Below are 21368 nucleotides of genomic sequence, written 5' to 3'. Positions count from 1 at the left end.
TGCTGTGATTGCACTTTGATTAACTTTTCCTATTTAACAGCCAATAACATGTAATTCAAGTAAGGTAAAACTAGAGCCACGAGTTAAACCTAATGGAAAAGCAGCTGAGGCCCTAGTATTTTTAATATATGTCTTGGTCATCCCAAAGTATCAAAAATCAATATTCCAAGCATGAGTTAGAAATCGGAATGCAATACTATGACTTGTAAAAGTAATTCCAAAGACTAGGAATATGAAGAAAGCTTTGATTCATACTGTCTCAGGTAGGATTCCCCAGAAACAGATTGTGAGAGGATATAAATGTAAGTGATTTATCAAGGAGATGCTTCCAGGAAAAACTGGGAGTTGGGGAACAGGAGAGAGAAGTAGCAGCGGCAGCCAAGCACAGATATGATTTTGGCCAAAATCCCAGCCTTAGCTTGATCTAGGCTAGGGAGCTCTGGAGTATAAACTATGTCTCTGAGTTTGAGCTGCCTCAAAGCAAGGGAACTGTTCTTCTTAGCCGAGTATCCGTCAGTCAACAGCTAAGAATCTCCCTAGGGGATGTAAACTGCCAGGCACTTCCGACAGTGTGGAACATGCACAAAGTAATGCCAGTCATCCAAAGGCAGTCTTAGGAAGAGTCACAGAGATGCAAGCCATTAGAAGCAAAAGTATACCAAAGCTGCAGGAAGGGCACAAAGAACGGGTAAAAGGGATCAAGGGGATCTGGCAGAGCCTCAACAATATCTACTACACAGATTTGTTGATACTAAAGAATAAAGTGATATGTAACCATATGAATAGGTACTACTGTTTGTACATATATATATATATTAATAAATGTGGCATTCCCAATCCTCCATCCCTGTGCCAAAAGTACTGTTTATTAAATCAGTGAGAAATTTCACTTTCTTTCTTTGAATCTAAAATGCCACTTAGCATTGAGGCTCAGATGCAGTAAAAGTTAATAAATATTGTTTAAACAAAAGACATTAACAAAATAATTTACCATGCCATACTTTCTCAATTCAGCTTTCTGGTATAACCAAAGAAATCTAATTAATGTAGGCATGAAAATAAAGCTAGCTATAGTTATGATAGTTTGTCAGAGCACTGTAGTTACAACCCACAGAACCCAACTGTGGCATACCTGAGCAAAAAATAATTAGAAGGATATCTGAGAACTCAAACTCTCAGCAGTCTGAAGAACCAGGCTTGGAAATGGATACTGACAAAAGGAGCTATGAAGGTTAGGGAGGCTATGTCCACAGTCATGGTGACACATGGGATACTGAAATGAATGGCCTCCAACAGTTCCTTCAGTTTGACAACACTTGTGCAATATTCAAAGTTCTAGAAAGTGCCCCTACATGCTGAGTTTAGGAATCCACCCTCCCTATCCTCCAATCCCCACCCCTGATTGTGCTGGGGAAGCAAAGAGAATGTTTCTTTTGTTTAAAAAAAAAATTACTGAGATATCTTCACATACTACACAGTCCATCCAAAGTATACAAGCAATGGTTCACAATATCATCACATAGTTACGTATTTATCACCATGATCATTTTTGGAACATTTATATCCCTCCAGAAAAATCAAAAAGAAAAACCCCAAAATCCCATACCCCTTACCCTTACCTCTCACTGACCACTAGTATTGCACTCTACCCAACTCTTTTTTTTTTTACCTTTATTTGCACCCCCTCCATTATTTATTTATTTATTGTCTTTATTTTTTTATTCATCTGTCCACACCTTGGATAAAGGAACTGTGAGCCACAAGGTTTTCACAATCACATAGTCACACTGTAAAAGCAATATAGCATTATGCATTCGTCTTCAATTATCAAGGCTATCAGAATACAGTTCAACAGTTTCAGGTATTTCCTTCTAGCTATTCTAATACACTAAAAACTAAGAAGGGATATCAATATAATGCGTACGAATAACCTCTCAACTCTATTTGAAATCTCTCAGACACTGAAATTTTGTCTCATTTTCTCTTCTCCCCTTTGAGCAAGGCTTTCTCAGTTCCATGACACTAGGTCCCGGCTCATTACCAGGAGTCATATCCCACGTTGACAGGGAGATTTACACTCCTGAGAGTCACGTCCCACGTAGGGGGAGGGCAGTTCACCTGCCCTGTTGGCTTAGAGAGAGAGGCCACATCTGAGCAAGTCTCTGGGGGTGACTCTTAGGCATAATTATAAGTAGGCTTGGCTTCTCCTCTGCAGGAATAAGTTTCACAGGGGCAAGTTCCAAGGTCGAGGGGTTGGCTTATTCAATTGGTTGTCCCCAATGCTTGAGACAATATCAAGAATTCCCAGGTAGGGAAGTTTAATATTTCCTCCTTTCTCCCCAGTCCCTCAAGGGGACTTTGCAAATACTTTTTTATTCTCTGCCCAAATTACTCTGAGATGTATTGGGGTATCACACTAACCTGTACAAAACAACAAGATCTCACTCCCTAGTCAAGATTCCATGTAATTATAGTGTTCAAATAAACTGACCATACAAGTTAAATTAGATAGTATGCTACCAAAAATGTAAATTTTGCACCAAATAAACATCTTTTCCTTTAGTCTCACATAGACATTGAAGTTTTGAAATACAGACCATCATCTTTTACCTTGTATTCTGATTTACTTTAGTCCTATCCAGATAAGTTTCATATCTCTAGTTGAAATCTGATCACTTTTTCAACTTTTTTAACAGTTGCCATATGGGGTAATGTTGACTTTCATAGCTTCAGAGCTCTGAGTCTCAAGTGTCACACAAATACCTGAAGTTCCAGGGAATGACCAGGTTATACATAAAGAGCTCAGCATCTCAGAATTTAGAAACAACAGTTACAACTCCAGAATATATGTGACTGCTGTAAGAGCTTACTATCTAGGGACCTTTACAATAGGCCTTAACCTGATAACTTATGCTCTTGATTTCAATTCTCTGAGTTTGTTTATTATACTGAATTCATATGGGCGAGGCATCATAATATTTGTCTTTTTGCTTCTGACATTTCATTCAACATACTGTCCTCAAGGTTCATTCACCTAGTAGTATGCCTCACAACTTCATTCTTTCCTGCAGCTGCTTAGTAGTCCCTCATACATATACACCACAGTTCCCCCTTCCATTCCTCAGTCGATGTACCCTTAGGCCAACTTCATCTATTGCAAATCAGGAACACCCATGCCATAAACACCATTGTGCAAACACCCATTCTTATCCCCACTCCCAGTTCCTCCAACTATACACCTGGCAAGGGGGTTGCAGAATCATACAGCAACCCCTCCCCTAGCCTCCTGTGGAGTCATCACACTGCCCTCCACAGGAGCTGCACCACTCTGCTAAAACAGTGTTTCTGCTTATACTTCTGTAGGAGAAGGTTGGTTACTGACTTACCGAGCTAACAAGATTATAGTTAAAGGGGATTGAGATTAATTTCCCAACAGGGAATGAGAGTGTTGTAGGTAGGGAGAAAGAATACTGGAGAGCTGAAAAGTGATACTACATGGTATACTAGGCAAAAAAGTGATCTGGTCAATATAAAAACTCAAGGACTGGCATAAATCAATTTATAATTCATGTTTTTAATAAAACGACTCATTTGAAATAAAACAACAGGTGTAGCAGATTGTATTTTCCAACATGGTCACATCAAGATCTCCCATTCCACATGCTCTTCTTATAAGATCAAGAAGATCTTTCCTTGAAGCCAGGCAGGTCTATCACTATGGCATAAGAGACATTATGTGACTTCTAGGCCTGGGTCTTAAAAGGCAACATGCTTTCACCTGTTTTTTTTTTTTTGGCTTGCCCTTGGAACCCAGATGGGCTTCCTCACAACATGGAGGCTGAGTTCCAAGAACAAGCTCAAAAGATAAGCTGACAGACAGTATCAACCTCCAGAGAAATGAATGAGAATGCCCTCAAGATGACCTCAGCCCCAGACATCTGACTACAACCATATGATAGACCCTAAGAGAGAATCATCTTGCTGAGCCCATTCGACCTGCAGAACTGTGAATCATAATAAAATGATTTTTGTTGTTTTAAGTCATTGATTTTTTTCAGATGATTTGTTGCTACACAGCAATAAATAACTGGAACAATGTGAATCTTGTTAACGATACTATCTTTAAGGGACACGTATTATGTCTGTATACTATGTCTTTGAAACCACTTTCTACCTTGTGGTACACATCTGACTGCCTCTAAACCCCCCAGAGTTCTGGGAAGAGACACATGATCCACAGAGGCCTAATCAATTTGGTACTCACTCCCCTGACTAAAGTGATTGTTTCAGAGAAGGGTATATGACCAAGGCCAGGTCAATCAGAATTCACCCTGGGGATGTTTGCTGGTATGATCAAGAAAGGGATTATCTTTTTCACCCGGATTGCAAACTATGAGGGAGACATAAATCTAGCACTGATGGTGGCCATTTTTGCTTATTGAGAATGAAGGCAATACAAAATAAAACCACATCAAGATAATTTCCTGATGAGATCAACAGTCCTCCGGGATCCAGCCATAACTAAAGTTTGCATTACCCTAGGACATCCTAATTCCATGGGCCAATGAATTATCCTTTTACCATAATCTGATTAATGTTGGATATATGCCACATAGTGAAACATGGGGTTCGAATTATAGTCTGCCAGAAAAATCTAACATAGATACCTTAAAACTTTTCTAGACCTAGAAAGAGAATTTTAAGAATTCAGTTAATTTGGAAGATATATAATTTGTTACTTCTGCTCTGATGGGACTCATGAATCAAGACCATAGTTATTCAAAATTCTCAAGCAACAACAACAAATTCAGAGATCTAAAATCTTTAAGACACTTCACACTGAGAAGATAAGATTTTACCAAAAGCTGCCTGTCTGAAGCCTCCAAACAAGGAAAAAAGCTTCAATCTCTTTAAAAGACTTCAAAATGACAATATGGACCTATTTAGTCAGTTAAGAGGAGGCAAGCAATCTACCACTTTGTAATCATGTCTAGCCCTGAGCAAGTATACAGTACAATTTTTATCTATAGGAACAGATTTTTAGTAATTTCCAAACTAAATATAATTAGGAAAATACATTCATATCATTGCTCATTCCATTAACATGAATAATAAAGAGCTGACTGTTTCCTCAACAGATTTACTTTCCTAATAATGCTTGACTTAGCCTAATAAAAAAAGTTCATTTGTGTTCTAGGAAAACAAGCTAGTTAATGGCAGCACGTTTTAAACTTGTTTGATATATTTAAAAAACATAGCACATCCTTTTCAATAAAACATTTAGGTTCATAAAGAAAAGTAGACCCATACTCAAATATTATCTATTACCATAAAAGAACTGCCATGCAGGACCTGCAAAGTTACCATCTTAACATTTTAAGGATTCCTTAACATTCAATGTTCAATTCTAAATAAAATTCGGTCATAAAACCAGTAACTAAACAGAACTTTTCCTCCACTTAGACGGGTGATACAGACAATAGTAAATATAAGACAGCAAAACCAGCACGGTCCCAGTCAAGCAGGCTAGGGTTTTTGAAAGGACTTCAAGTCAGGCCCAGTGAAGACCTGGAACATCTATTCATCATTCTGATTTGGCCAATAACGTGGCAAAAGGGGAAGGGTGGGATTAGGTGGGTACACAGGTGTCCAGGGTTAACCCCAGATACCAGATGTGTCAGCATGACTAATTTCATAATCTCTCTAGTTCTGTTCTGTCAGGGCTGGCTCACAAACTAAATGAGGTTTATAGAAAAAGGGAACTCATCAGTGACTAAAGGTAGCATGACTGAGGAAGATGGGGCTAGTTCCAGAATCCCCACCACACCCTACAATCCAACCCTCCCCACTTTGCTATAATTCCAGGTTCAAAATTCCCAGCAATTATCTGATCTAGAACTTCATAACTTGGTGTGAAAAAGAAAAGGTATTAAGGCCCTACTTATATACCTAGTGCAAATTTAAAATGCTTTTTCTACTAAAATAGTATGTCGATGGTAGGGACCATATTTTCTCTCTCTATTTCAAGCATCTTCCACAGTGCCTGATACCCAGAGCACAGTTTATTGAATGAATTTTGACTAAATATAGATGAAATATAATAACACCATATTACTTAATACTTTTCTGAGAATCTCAACTATCTCTAAAAGCAGTCAAAAACAGAAAGAAAAGTCTCAGAATAAACAAAAAAAAAGATCAAAGCTTATGTATGCAAAATTTCCTCATAGGAAAATCCCTCAAGCCTTCACACAATCTTTTGTTTTAAACAAAGTTTGAGTATATTTTTCTGGTTTCCTAACTGACTGAAGATGAGCAACAGCAACTCTAGATTGAGGGCAAGGGGCTCCTGCTTAACAGATGTATGCTGACAGCTGCAAAAGAGATAGTTGGCTCCCTAAGGGTGAAAGGCAAAGCAAATATGAGGCCCAAAGAGGTCCCTTTAGAGAAGGGGCTAGCTAGCCTAGAGATCTCCACAGACTATGAAGGTGCTTGTGTATCTGACAGACATTCATTCATCCAGTATTTTGAAATGCTTACAAGGTTAAGCATTATGGATTATAGGTTTGTATGGCACAGTCCTAATTGCCACAGGTGCTTAATGGAAATAAGACATACTCAAGTTACCATATTATAAAGTAGGAAGCATTAAGTGACATAAAAGGTGAAGCATATTTGGTGGTTCAGAGTAGGCAAAGGTTTTCTCTAGATTCATGATGGCACTGGCAGAAGAGCTAGGTCCTGGTTTGGATTCAGACTATATGAGATGTAGAGGTACATACTAGACAGGGGTAAAGATGGGGGAAGCAATGTATCTATTTTAACTAGTAAATAGGTAAGGCTTAAAATTAGGCCTAAGAGTCACCCCCAAGAGAACGTCTTTTGTTGCTCTGATGTGGCCTTTCAGCCAACACGACAAGCAAACTCACTGCCCTCCTCTCTAATTGGGACAATGACTCCCAGGGGTGTGGACCTTCCTGGCAACTTGGGACAGAAATTCTAGAATGAGCTGGGACTCAGCATCAAGGGATTGAGAAAACCTTCTTGATCGAAAGGGGGAAGAGAGAAATGAGACAAAATAAAGTGTCAATGGCTGAGAGATTCCAAACAGAGTTGAGAGATTATCTTGAAGGTTATTCTTATGCACTAAATAGATATCACCTTTTTAGTTAAGGCATAAGAGAGAGGCTGGAGAGAACTGCCTGAAAGTGTAGAGCTGTTCCAGTAGCCATGTTTCTTGAAGATGATTGTATAATGGCATAGCTTTCGCAGTGTGACTGTGTGATTGTGAAAACCTTGTGTCTGATGCTTCTTTTAGCTACCTAATGGACAGATGAGTAAAACATAAGGATTAAAAATAAATAAATAATAGAGGGAACAAATGTTAAAATAAATTTAGTAGATTGAAATGCTAGTGATCAAGGAACCGGAGGAGTAAGGGGTAATGGCATGTATGAATTTTTTTCTGTTTTCTTTTTCTGAATTGATGTAAATGTTCTAAGAAATGGTCATGATGATGAATATACAACTAGGTGATGAAAAAAATAATATTCATATTGTATGCTGATTGGTTTTATAAATAAAAATTAAGAAAAAAAAGAAAAGAAAATAGGTAAGGCTAAAAAGGGAGGTACTGGATATGACTGCTCATAAATGAGGTTCTTAATGATTATTGCAAGTCACCAGCAAGGTTAACCATAAGGCATATGATTTTAAACCAAGCCCTATCACCATTTTTCAGATAACTTTTGTAAAAAAATATTTTTTTTTCTAAGTTCAAGCACAGTAACAGTCAGGGTTCTTGGTTGCAAGTACCTAAGAAACTAATTTTAGCTAACTTAAGCATAAAAGTAATTTACACAAAGGTTACTGTTTACAGAATTGATGGGAAGGCTGGATATGTGCGCTTGAATCAGGCAGAAACTAAACTAGGCAGACAGCGGTAACAATCTGGCCAGAATGCTGTTTCTGAGGTCTGTGCTACAACCACTACTGGAGAATGCTGACTCCACTGGGAATATAGTCTCCTCTAGTCTTTCCTTCCTTTCATTAATTAATGTTATTAAATCTCAACTCTTGACTTCATGTCTTTTTAAATATTATGTGTGATAAAATGGGACGTACACCTGAAGTAATTCTGCTGTACACTAAAATACTTCAAAGAAAAGCAGCTGTGCAATTGAGTTGTGAGCTGAACTGCTTTTTTCATGAAGCACCATTTTTACTTGAAAGAACTACTGACAAACTATGGTTATTCACACATGAGTATCTGGCAGACAGACTCCTGAAAATGATAATATGAGCCTGTCACTTCAAGGTAAACTTACAGTATTTGTTGCCAATGATAAAATTTGAGCTTTCGTGTAAAAATTAGAATTTTGGAATATTTGTATCTGTTACCATGATCCTAAAAGACTCCTAATACACAAAGTTTTCTGAGGATATCACTGGTGACATTAATGAGATGTGTATTTAAAAATACTATATAAGAAATATGTCAACATTTGGAAGATCTGAATAATTCAATGAATCAAATATTTTCCAAATAACCAATGTTGTAACCATGACATTATAAAATATGGTATGGATAAAAAATCTATTTAAAGTACATGGTAAAACAATGTATTTTAATTTAACAGACTATGAAAAATTTATTGATATGGTTTCAGGTTCACATTGCAGCTAATCACCTGAGGAAATACCATGTGTTAGGTTTTGGTGTAGTAGCAGGAAAGAATATGCACAATTACCTAAAAAAGCTACTAAAACATTCCTCCATTTTCCAACTACATATCTGGTGAGGTGGGATTTTCTTCGACTATTTTAGCTAAAAAAGCGTGTTGCAACAATTTGAATGCAGGAGCAGGTATGAGAGCCCAGCTGTTGTCTATTAAACTAGACATTAAAGAGATCTGCAAAAATGTAAAACAGTACCTCTCTGAGCGTTCCTAAAACTTAGATCTTGGTTTTAAATACCATTCTCCAATAAAAGGAGCCAGGGCTTTTTAAAGAAACAGATAATTCTTAGAACTGGGGCAGGGAATATATAAGATGAGAGTGGAGCATCTCATATCATCTGAAAATAAGGAAGTACTAAAAAAAGTAAAGAATTTTAAAAAACATATAATAATGAGAGTATGTCAAAGGGAACAGAAGCCAACTGGAAGAACGCCCAATGGCCAATAGTGGAAAAAATTGAACAACAAAAATAGTATTGGAGTATGACCCAAAGTATAAAATAAATATCCATGAGTCCATACTGATATAAATAATTACATAAATGAGGGAAAAGAGACAAATAAATTTCCTGTGCAAAAGAATTTCAAATAACTTATGTAGATACTCTGCCCTCAAAGAGGTGGAGCATTACCTATTTCTTAAGAATGGGCTATGCATAATGACTTGCTTCCAAAGAGTACAGTATGGAAAGGAAGGGGAAAAAAGAATAACTTTACAGTGGAGAAACCCAAGAAGCACTATCTTAGTTAGATATTCAAGGGCATAAGTAATGCTAATACTGTGCACCCTTGATATGATAAATAACAATGGCACTTTACCTCTATGGTCTTCCTTAAAAAAAACCTATAACCCCAGTCTAATTATGAGAAAATTATAAGACAAATTCCAGTTGATGGATATTCTATAAAATAACCTAACCAGTACTCCTCAAAACTATCAAGCCCATGGTCAACAAGAACCCAAGGAGACATGATTACTAAATCTAATGTGGTATCCTGGATGGGATCTTGGGACAGAAAAAAGACATTAGGTAAAAACTAAGGAAATCTCAATAAAGTACGGGCTTTAATTAATAACAGTTTATCAATATTGGCTCATTAATTGTAACAAATGTACTATGCTAATGTACAGTGTGTTACTAAAGGGGAAACTGGGGTGCAGTATATGGGACCCCACTGTGATGTCTTCACAATTTTTCTGTAAATCTAGGACCCTCCTGAAAAACAAAGTTTATTTTGAAAAAACAATGTTATTTTTCACTAATTTTTTTTGTTTTGGAAAATACTTATTTTTCACAAAAAAAGTTATGTTAACATGTAATAGATTAATGATTTTAAATGAATATTTAAAAATTTCTCTCAATTTTAATTTCTAATATGATAAATATCAGCCCTTTTACCAAGAAGAAAACAGGCCAAGGCAATGGAGACACTATTTGCCTTTCCAGTTGTGCAAATGAAAAATGTTCTTAATACATTTCTTAAACTTAGTGTACTTTCAAAGCTGTATATTTCTTCACTTCTGAATCATTTACCAAATCAAGTGTATTCTGACTGAAAGTAGATCTGCTGAGTGGTCTTGGATGATTTATTCAAAATAAAGACACATGTTTGTTACTAAAATGTTTAGATTTTTTTTTTTGTATGCTGTATGGCTGGGATTACATTTATTCTTTTTTCCATGTGAGTATCCTGTTATTGCAGCACCATTTGTTGAATTTTTGTCTGTTTGTTTGCTTGTTTTGTTTTTGGGAAGTGCATCGGCTGGAAATTGAACCCGGGTCTCCCACATGGCAGGCAAGAATTCTCCCACTGAACTACCCTTGCACCCCCCAAAATGTTTAGATTTTTGAAGCATTTTTGGGTTCCTCTCACAGCTGAACCCCAAAACAGCGGGTTTCCTTCTCCCTGTCATCCCCTCGGCAGCAGAGACTTTAACTAAAGGACCAAAAAACTGAAAGCCTCACATTTTTAGCAGTGGATTTAAATTAGAATTAACTAAATAAGGTGCACTAAAAAATCAATTACATCGTGTTAACAACATCATGTTCAAAAAGAAAAGAAAGCAATTCACTCTCACTATTTTAAAACCTAAGGAGTTCGAAATAAAGCATCTGTAAGTCTATGTTATGAAGTATACAAATAAAAGACTATTAAGTAGGGTACACGGTGGTTCAGTGGTAGAATGCTCACCTTCCAGGTGGAAGACCTGGGTTCAATTTCTGGACCATGCACCCTCACCCCCACCCCCCAAAAAAGACTACTAAGTATATATTCCTAAAAACGCAGACGTACCACTCAATCATCCTTTAAAATTTGTAAAACAAATAAAAACTTTTATTTGTTAATTTCCATTTATATAAGAAAAAAAATCACTTCCAATAGGCTTCCTTCAATAGCAAACTTTTTTCAGAGTACAAAGGCAAATTTGGAAAATTCAGTGAAATCTGAATTAACTGGGTACAAACGTCTTTTAAGTGTCTTAAATTCCATAAATCTAAGATATATAAGATGTACCATCACTTCATGTAACACTAGGAAAGGAAAAAAAAAAGCTGCCAATTAAGCTATGGCATAATGCATTCTTAACCATATCCTGTCTTCAAGGTGATTAGAATGTGAAAAAATAATGTTTTAGAATCAAGGAAATACGGGAACCTTAAACATATCATTCAACTGTTAAAAAATAAGAAAGAAAATTAACTACAGATAAAATAATATTGGATACAAAGAAAGTAATCTATCTACACCTACTATATGACAATTAAGTCATTACTCAAAACTTTTTAATAAATATAAAATTAAAAATGAAAGGCATCTCCAAAAGTTGGATATTGAGATTAAAGCCACTCTTCAACTGTAAAGAGCAACAGATCACTCAAAAACAGCTGATCTTTCAGCATGAGATCACTTCACACTTAAACAAAAGGTGCAGTGTGGTGTTACATTCCATCCCACCTGCTATTATAACAAAACTTCACTCTATTAGACCATATTTATATTTGAAAAATATTAAGTACAGTAAAAGTAAAATCATATGGTTACAATTAATTTACATTTTAAAACGTAAAAGCTGAAAGCCATCATAGAATCAATACTTTAAGATTCCCCCCCTTACAAAGAGGATTTGAGGCAGATTCCAGAGACTGTGTCAGGATTACAGCAACCTTCCATACCGCACTGAACACAAGGTATTTTTAAATCTTACCCATGCTGAAGAACTGTAATTCGATACAATTCATGCTAAGTACTTTAAATACTGAAAAGCATCTACATGCATTTTTGGTATCTGAGGGATTTTTTTTTTTTTTTTTTACTTCAACTTCTTTTAACAGTCTTGCGACAAGTTCCTTTCGAAAGCACTGGCCCCTATACTTAGGAAAAGCACCTCATTATAGAATGCTTTTCCTCTAAATTTTATCACTTTGAGAATTCTGCTAGAGCCATCTCAACCAGAATCCAGCTTGCCAGCATCTCCAGCTAACTACATTTTAATACTTTGCTTGACATGATTTTTAGGAAAAAAGGCAGGCAAATTTCCAGAAAATAAGTTGATTTCAGAACTCTTCAAAAAGTCCTGGCTCATTTATTCAGCAAAACCCAAGGGCCCAGAACAGATCCCCAACCAGTTAGTTTAACCTGGCAGATCACCAATCTGGCTGTGGTGACCAGGCCGGTCCTCTCAAGTTTGCTGAGAAGTCCAAAAGAGGTTAAAGCAATAGTGGGAAGACATCTCTTGGTTGAGGGGCTTTTCCCTAAAATGCTTCTGATTATTCTGTAGCAGTCTGGTCTCTTCTCTTTCCACTTTTTTAGTTTTCCAGAAAAGGATGAGGAACACAGCCCACCTTTTTTTAATTATCTAAGGAACAACAACCCAAACAAGTATAACAAACCAGCAGTGACGACTAAAGCACAACACTCTCCTTAACCTCTAAAGAAAGAACCAAACGTATGAAACATCTTCTATTTATTAGAACTGAAAAGTACATTATCACATTTCGGAAATATTTTTGTTTCAGTTCTTGCAGATGAACAGTTTCTGATTTCTATTTATCCAAATTAACCAGAACCTAAAATTCTCCTGAGCATACTATATAATCAAGACTTCACTGTGCCTTCACCTAAAAATTTCCCTCCACATTAAATAATTGTTAGGATTTGCCTTCTATTCAGAAGTTAGCTTCCTCGGATTCCTTCCATTATGCCAGAATGCAGACTGACTCAATAATAATAAATGACCTTTTTATGTAAGAAAAAATTGACCTTCAACTTCCTTTAATTCATTGCTTTATATTAATATTTATGTACAATCTGTTGTCCTCCAAACAAGGGGAGAAGGTGGGACGTTGTGTCTTACCATCACACCTCCCACAGCTATTAGCACGAAACTTGGAAATGGTGGCCGTTCAATAACTGCCTATTAAAAATTTTAGTCCTCTGCTAAGTTGAGACATCCCAAAATACAGGCTACACTCATCCAGGGTCTGCCTGACGCTCGTCCCCGATTCCAGATCGCCTGTGGCCTTGCTTTGGTGAGATGGAACCTCGTCGCTCAAGAAGGTTATTCCTAGGATGGGGGAAAGGGAGACACCAGATCCCAACCCACAGGGAGACAAATCCTCTATCCATCCCTCCAGGCTGCTGGTCTGGAGGACTTTTCCAACCCATCCGAGTAATCTACGTCGCCAGCCCGGTGTTCCGGGGGGCACGAGACCCCGCTCAACCCCACAGCCAGCCAGCCTGGCGTCGGGACACCGGGGACGCCTGCGCAGAAGAACCCGCCTCCAGCCCGCCTGGCCCCTCAGCTCCAAAGGGTAACAATGCCCCCTCAGAAAGATTGCAGGGAGAGCCGGACGCACGGGTCGCCGTCTACGCGCGCTCCACATCAACTTGCGCGACCTGGCTAACGCCGCCAGCCTCACGATCTTGGTGCTCAACGGTCTCCCCGAAAACGCGCCCCGGAGCGCGCGCGACGACCGTTCGCGCTGACAGGGTCGCCTCACCTGAGCCGGGCTCCGCCCCCCTTCTCCTCCGCTGGAGGAGGCGGTGACCCCTCTCGGATCCGACCCGACAGTGTCGGAACAGGTGGAAACGTCCAGGCTGGCGTCTTAGAGATGAGATTTCCTCCCCCCTTCCTCCCACCCCACCCCTCACCCCGCCTCCTGTCCCCCAGTTCCTTCAGTCCGTTTGGCTACCGCACTCTGAGAACACGGCGGCAGAGGCCGACAGTAAACGGAAGTGACGCAATGCGAAATGGCTTACACCGTCCCATTCCTCCTCCCCTGTGACAGAGTTGCAACCAATCAGCAACGGAGAAGGGGGGGCCGAGCCGGCAGCGCAGCCAGCCAACTCGCGGGACTCGGAGGAATTTACTCCGCCGGTAAATTGACCAATCCACGGTCGCAGGAGCTTCGCTGTGTTTACTACAGCCCGAATCCATGAGCGCTGTGACCAATCACCATTTGACTTACAACACGTAAAACTGTTATCAAACGCCTTTTAAGGCGGGATTTATCCCTAAGCAGCTGTTTAGACTATAGAAAAGTAACTATGCACCGCAGCCAATCAAAGCCTGTTGTAGTTAAGAGACTCGGATTTTCCGCCCAGTTCTGCCAATCACAATCACGACAGCCTGGGTTCTGCGCTAGCCCCGAGGCGGGACGATTGGGTTACGCGCGGCGCTATTGGGTGGTCCTGAAGGAATTCCCCAGCCTCGCGGCGCCTGGCCCTTAAATGACTCGGGACTGCGTGTGGAACTCGTTCGCTTATCCGATTTCAGGAGTCCGTGGTGTCCGGTGTCCCATCTCGTGGGCTCTCGAAAAATTAAAATAAAATTCCAAAATACTGCGGTTTAATTCAGCGAAGATCCAGGCTAAAACCGCTGAACTAAAAATGCTTTACAACTGATGGCAGTCGGGTCAGACCCGGTCCAATTCCCTTCACAGTGGCGGCGACTCGAAACGCTGGAGTCTGAGGAATCTGGCGGGCTGGTCGGGGTTCCCGATTTTGGCAATACTTTGCTCGACATTCTATGCCGCAGACCAAATATATCTATAGTCTCCAGAACAAAAATTTACAATGACCCACCCCAATGCAGACAAAATTGGGCGTGCTGAGCTCTCCCCAAAGAAACCGAAAACACGAAGGGGTCCCGGCCCTCTCTGGGACGCTGTCAGAAAAGGGCAAGCAGCTGGGGCGGTTCCCGGACGGACACCCGAGTCCTGAGGGAGACCGTAAGGCCGCGGTCCTCCGAGAGCATGGGGCGCAGAGGTCGAAGGAGAAAGAAAAGAAAGCCGGGAAGAGGACTGGTCCTGCCGGAGCTGTGCGGGAGCTCTGGGCGTAGCTCCAGAGACAGAGGTAGTCTAAGAGGTGGTTGGGTTCTTTAAAACATGGAAACGCTTCTTCACAACTTAACACCCCACGGTCCGCTCAGCCGATTTCACCCCTTTAGAGGTAACAGGTTTAAAATGTTGTCCTTTGGGTTTATAAGTTTGTAAATTCTGTTCTTAACGATTCCCTGACATCTTACAGTCCTTACACATATTTTGCCACGAGACTGGGCGGTGGAATAAGGAGACTACGGAATGTTGACAACGTGAGAAGTCTTTTCCTAGGTGGCGCTTAGATAATATCCAATGTACAGATTGGCAAAAGTTAAGATAAAAAGATTTGTATATTCAGTACTTAGGAGAGTGTGTGAAAGTGAGCAGCCTGAACTATTGTTAGTGGGAATGTCATTTACACTCCCTTTGGAGATAAATTGATAATATCTGTCAAAAATTTGAATATATCTTAATTTTCCTCTTGCTGGCCATTAGTTTCTAGAAAAAAATGTATTCTACCAAAATATGCAATTTGGAAAAAATAATTGATATATACGTATTATGGATCTTTCATCCCTAATGATCCCCTTTTTATATGGAGTAAAGCATTTTGGTTACTGCCTTCCCCCATCCCAGTTATATATGCAGTGACCTAGAGTAGGGCCACTAGAGAAAATTTCCCTAATTTGTTCCATTGAGCAGGCCTGGGAGCTGTGACATCCCAAAAACAGTCTGCACCTAACATACAGATAGATGTTGGTTTCTACGTTCCATTCCTCACCAAAAGAAGCCTGGGCTCCATGGAGAAATGACTGATTCTGGGGTTAGGGCAGGGAAAGCACAAGATGAGTTGGAACATCTCGTTGTGTCAAAAAGTAAGAACATGTTGTTCTGATTTGCTAGCTGCTGGGATGCAATATACCAGAAATGGAATGACTTTTTAAAAGGGGAATTTATTAAGTTACTAGTTTACAATTCTAAGCCCATGAAAATGTCCAAATTAAAGCAAGGCTATAAAAATATCCAGTCTAAAGCATCTGGGGAAAATACCTTGGTTCTAGAAGGCTGATGACATTCAGGGCTTCCCTCTCAACTGGAAAGGCACATGGTAAACATGGCAACATCTGCTAGCTTTCTCTCCACGTTTCTTGTTTCATGAAGCTCCCCCAGGGGCGTTTTCCTTCATCATCTCCAAAGGTCTCTGGCTGCATGGGCTCCCACGGCCCTGTCTCTCTCCAGAATGTTTCCTCTTTTAAAGGATTTTCAGTAAACTAATCAAGACCCACCTGGAATGGGTGGAGCCACATCTCTGAGAAGATAATCTAATCAAGTTCCATCCTATGGTGCTGGGTGGGATTAAAAGAAGTGGTTGCTCCCACGAGATTGGATCAGGATTAAACCATGGCTTTCCTAGGGCATATAATCTTTTCAAGCCGGCACACAAATTAAAAAGAAATAAGATGAGAATATGTCAAAAGGACACAGAAGTCACCTTGATGGGGTTCCCACTGGCCCAATCTGGGAAATTTTGAATATAAAAGTAAATAGTGTGTAAAGAACTAGGGCCCTGGCCCTGCGCCCTCCTCCATTTTAAGAGCAAATCACTGCATGAAACTGCCTACATGAAGGGGAAAGATATTAAAGGTCAAGAATGCAAAACACTTATCCCCAAATCACTGCTGGTAACCAACTCTTGTGAGACTCTGCTGAATTGAATCTCATGAAAGTCTCCTGAAACTCCATTGTAACCGAATTTCCCAAGTTTTGTTAAGCTCTATAAGCCACTATCTTGGCACACCTCTCCCCACCTCTTGGTTTTGGACAGAGTGCAAACTTCCATTTCCCAACCGTCTACCATTGGGAAAAATTATTCTCCTGTCTGTAAATCCGTAATTAAAACCCATGTCTAATTTTTTGTCCGGTGTGTTCTTTGGTCTCAGGGTTGTGCTGGGCTGGAACATAATGATAATAGCAAATTCTAATTTTTTGAATAAAATAAGAACCCATAAGTCCAAACTGGTATAAATAAATGATTCAATTGAAAATATGATGAATGGATCTTTACGTACTTTCTAAGTATCTCCCCACAAAATACTTTTAAATTGCAAATGGAAAATGAAATAACTTTACAGTAGAGGAGACTGGTTGACACCATCTTAAGTGAGCAGAGTTAATATTATGAGTAACAAATTGAAATGGGACAAATTGAAATTGTGTGCCACCTGAGAGTATACAGTGAGCAGAACACAGCATTATACCTGTGATATTCCTGTCAAAGATGCATAACCTGAAGCTGATTTGGAAACATTAAATAAACTCAGATTTAGTAACATTCTACAAAATAACTGGCCTGTAAAATGAATTGTCAAAATTATGAAATTCTGATACAAAAATGATGAGCTCTCTGCCCAAAGTGTATAACAGCCAGTCCATGACATGGGAGGTTTAAAGAGAAAAAGAGTTTATTGCTAGGCAGAAAGCAGGTGATCAGATGTCTATGGGCCTAAAAATAATCTGTCTCCCTGAATCTAAGGCATTCAAGGATTTGTTTTTGTTTTTGTCTTTGGCATGGGCAGGTTTCAGCAATTAAACCCAGGTCTCTGGCATGGCAAGAAAGAATTCTGCCATTGAGCCACTGTTGCATTGTCCTCAAATTTATGGATTCAAATAAAGGGAGATGGAGTCGTTACCATCTCAACAGCAAGTATAGGCAGAAACAATTTAGAAATGTAAAGAAATGGAACTGTGCTAGAACCAAGTTAATGGTTAGTTCTGCACTGATTCCAGGCCCTTCACTAATAAACATGAGGGGCTGTCTATAATGATCATAAGACTCTAAAGTTGAAAAATCAGATAAATGGGTACAATTGAGGGTCAGTCACAAGGTTTTAATCATAAGGGCATATGATAAAGGCTATACAATTATTATTAGCAATCAAGGCAGCTGGATTACAGTTTAGAGATTTCAGATATTTTCCTCTGTCTACTCTAATATACCAGAAGGTTAAGAAGGAATATCTATATAAGGTTTCAGTAATCATAATCATCCCCTAAATCCTAATATCTCGTTACAAGTCAAAGTAAGACTGAGGAACTGCTCCAGATTAAAGGAGACTAAAGAGCCTTGACAACCAAATGCAACATGTGATTCTGGACAGTATCCTTTTCTTATAAAAAATATTGAGACAATTGGTGAATTTAAGTGAGGTATGAGGATTATATGACAATAATTTCCTGATTTTGATGGCTGTATTGTAGTTATTCTGGAAATGCCTTATCTGTAAGGAATACTGCAGTCTTCAGGGGTGGTAGAGTGTCAGGTTAGGGGCAAAAAAGAATTCAGAGCAAAAATAAATTATTTGGGGTGACACCTTGAAAGTTCTGAGAGGAAATGATTTCCAACGTAGAATTTCATACCCAGCCAAACTAAAATAAAGAAATTTTCAAAGACTCAAGTTCTCAAAGAGACACTATCTCCCATGCATCCCAAAAGCTCCTGAAGACATGCTGTACCCAAATACAGCACGAAACAAGAAACTGGAGTATCTGAAATGCAGGAGTAAGGGGTCTGACTCAGGAGAGAGGCCAAAAAGAGGAGGTTCATGTGACATGGAGGGCAACTAGTCCAAAGTGTAGTGGTATGACTCAAGAGACAGACCAGTGAGGATGGTCAGCGGCAAGGAATCTGATGTCACCAAACTTATCTTGAGGACAAAATTTTGGATAAGTCTGACCCAGATTCTTATCTGTATCTGGCCTACTTCAATCATATACTAATGAAGTTCCCCCTGCTATAGCCAGGGTCAGCTTGCCACTCCTTTCACCCCAAGAGAGTTGTGCTTTGCCCTCTCCCGAAAGCTGGAGGTAGACAGAGAAATAGGAAGTACAAAGCAGCCCGTTTCCAGACCATAATCCTGCTGGGTGACCTGCCCTAAGAGCGCCAGGTGTCCTGAGCGCTGGGACCTGGCTGTTTCCTAAGACTCTGGCTGGCCTAGGCCACTGGCTTCCCCAGAGGGGCACTTGCAAATCTCCCAAGGAAGCTCAATTCAGGCTATGACCCAGAGCCTCTGCTCCTCTTCTCTTGGGAGCCTTCATCCATACAGGTGATGCTTTCTTTTTTAGATTTGAGCGTGCGTATCAGGTTTTGTAATAATCACATTCACATCTATTTATCTGAAAATAGTCATTGAGAAAATGATATATATATATATATATATATATATATATATATATATATTTTTTTTTTTTTTTTTTTTTTTTTTTTAACTTGGGCAGGCACTGGGAATTGAACCCGGGTCCTGTGGCATGGCAGACAAGCATTCTTACCTGCTGAGCCACCATGGCCTGCCCAAAAATGATATATTTGATTGAGGAAATAAAAAAGAAAGAAGTAGGTTGGGCAAGTTATTTAATCGCTTTAGATTCAGCTTCCACATCTATAAATGGTGGCAAAGAAGCCTTCTCAGAGCTGCTGGAAGAAGTAATTGAGCTAATGTAGATATAATGTGTGATCCAAATTAAAGGCTCAATTAGTAGTAGCTCTTTTTAAAAGACTAAATTTAATAAAGTAATTCCTTTAGTGTGTGGGTGTGTGTGCATGGGTGTGTGGTGTGTGTGCATATATGTGTGTGAGGTGTGTGTGTGTGTGTATTGGGGGTGTAGGTGTGTATATGTGTGAGGTGTGTGTTTTTGCAGTGTGTACAAAGTGCAGTGAAGGTCGATTAGGGGCACAGCTCTGTCTGCTGAGGTGCTGGAAGGTTTCCAGAGAAGGTGACTTTTAAACTTTTGCAGAAGCAATGTGCCTGGGACCCTATGAGCAGTGGCAGAATCAGAGTGCTGGGAAGCTGGAAAAGTTGATGCCTCTTCTATATATTTTTATGTTTTACTGTGGAAAAGTTCAAATGTTTACAAAATGGAGAGACTATATATATATCAACTACTCCAGTAGTTAGGTTCAGGTGTCATCTTGGCCAGATAATGGTGCCCTGTTCTTCTGTTGCTGTGGATGTAAATCATCAGCATGTGAAATTCATCCATGGCTGACTGCATCTGCTATTGGATAAGAGGAGTGCCTTCCGCAATGAGTGACGGTTAACTTAATTAGCCCGAGGCTTAAAAGAAGTCAGAAGCTAGACAAACAGCTCAGTACAACCCAGCAGAGCTCAGACAAGCCCAGCACACCTCAGCTCAGAGCCAGCTCAGACTCAGATGTTTGGAGAAAGGAACTGCCCTGGGGAAAGCCATTGAAACTAAGAAGCTGAGAGAGAAGCTTGCATCACCTTGTGCCTTCCCATGTGACAGAAAGATCCAGATGATCTTTCAAACAGCTCTAAATTTGTACCTTTATAAAGCCAAAAAAAATTGTTTCTCTAAGTTTGATATTGGGTAATTAGAAAAGCATGACAAGTGCTCAGGAAAAGGGGAACTTAGGTGCTAGGGTTATTTGGAGGAGACTGATTGCTGTGTGTGTGTGAGAGAGAGATGTTGGGGAAGGTTTCCCAAGGGTAAATCCTGAACCAAGTCCTGAGAGAAAGCAATTTAGGGTACAGAGTTCTTGCCCTTCATCTGGGCAAAAGGGATCCCATCCTAGGTCCAAGCTTTAGAGGCCGTTTTGTCCCTTTTCCTGTTCAAGTAACTCCCCATGGGAAGCGGTGACTTTTGAAACCGAAGGGACAAAGGGACATGTCCATCAGAGCAGGCTTCGTGCTTCGAGACCACCCCAGAATTCCCACCCTCCCAGGGTGGATTGGGCTGCAGGTGTGTGCAACCCAGGCGGGAAGAGTGATCACAATGAGTGGTGTTTGCGGAATTGTGGACGGAGTTTTGAGCTAGGTCTGGATGTCCACATGCATGGATGGGAGACCCTAGAGAAGGGGTTGGCTCTCTTGATCGCTACCCGTTTAGCTGGGGCTGAAAGAATTACAGTCAGAGAATTCTAAATTTGAACCTGGATTTTCAGGTTTCAGGAAGCACTATCTGTTAAAGGAGGAAAGAGAGATCATATTTTTTCTAGACGTTGCTGAGCAGGAAAAACCCGCATACAAAACGTAGGCATTTTAGGAACCGCCTTCCCGAGTCCCACGAAACTCCTAAACCTACTGAATCCCGGAGTAGTGAGGAGCTGCAGCTCGCGGAGGGCGGGCCAGGGAGGGAGCGCGGAACTGCGTGGATGGAGACCGCGGGGAGACCGCCTTCAGCGCGGAGGGGTGGGGCGAAGGGTGGGCGGGACGGAGCGTCTCAACGCTTGGGGGAGGAGCTGGAGGTGGGCGGGGTCTGCTGGGGCTGTAGCCTACGTGCGCCGCGCGCG

General features: G+C 40.1%; 1 protein-coding gene across 5 annotated transcripts in view; it reads right to left on the bottom strand.

Annotated features, from left to right (window-relative positions):
• Positions 1-13960, bottom strand: part of ZBTB5 (zinc finger and BTB domain containing 5) — a 34639-nt gene extending 20679 nt beyond the window's left edge. Inside the window, exon 1 of one of the 5 annotated variants that reach the window (XM_077147676.1) lies at positions 13742-13960. The gene's annotated coding sequence lies outside the window, so the exon portion shown is untranslated. Of the gene's footprint in view, positions 1-13095; positions 13532-13597; positions 13710-13741 lie in introns of those variants that run through there. The other 4 variants (XM_077147671.1, XM_077147674.1, XM_077147672.1 and 1 more) reach the window with 4 other exon arrangements.
• Between the last annotated feature and the right edge of the window lie 7408 nt (positions 13961-21368).

The sequence above is a fragment of the Tamandua tetradactyla genome, chromosome 2 (genome assembly GCF_023851605.1).
Source record: "Tamandua tetradactyla isolate mTamTet1 chromosome 2, mTamTet1.pri, whole genome shotgun sequence".
Taxonomy (NCBI): domain Eukaryota; kingdom Metazoa; phylum Chordata; class Mammalia; order Pilosa; family Myrmecophagidae; genus Tamandua; species Tamandua tetradactyla.
This window is presented reverse-complemented; position numbering and strand designations above follow the sequence as displayed.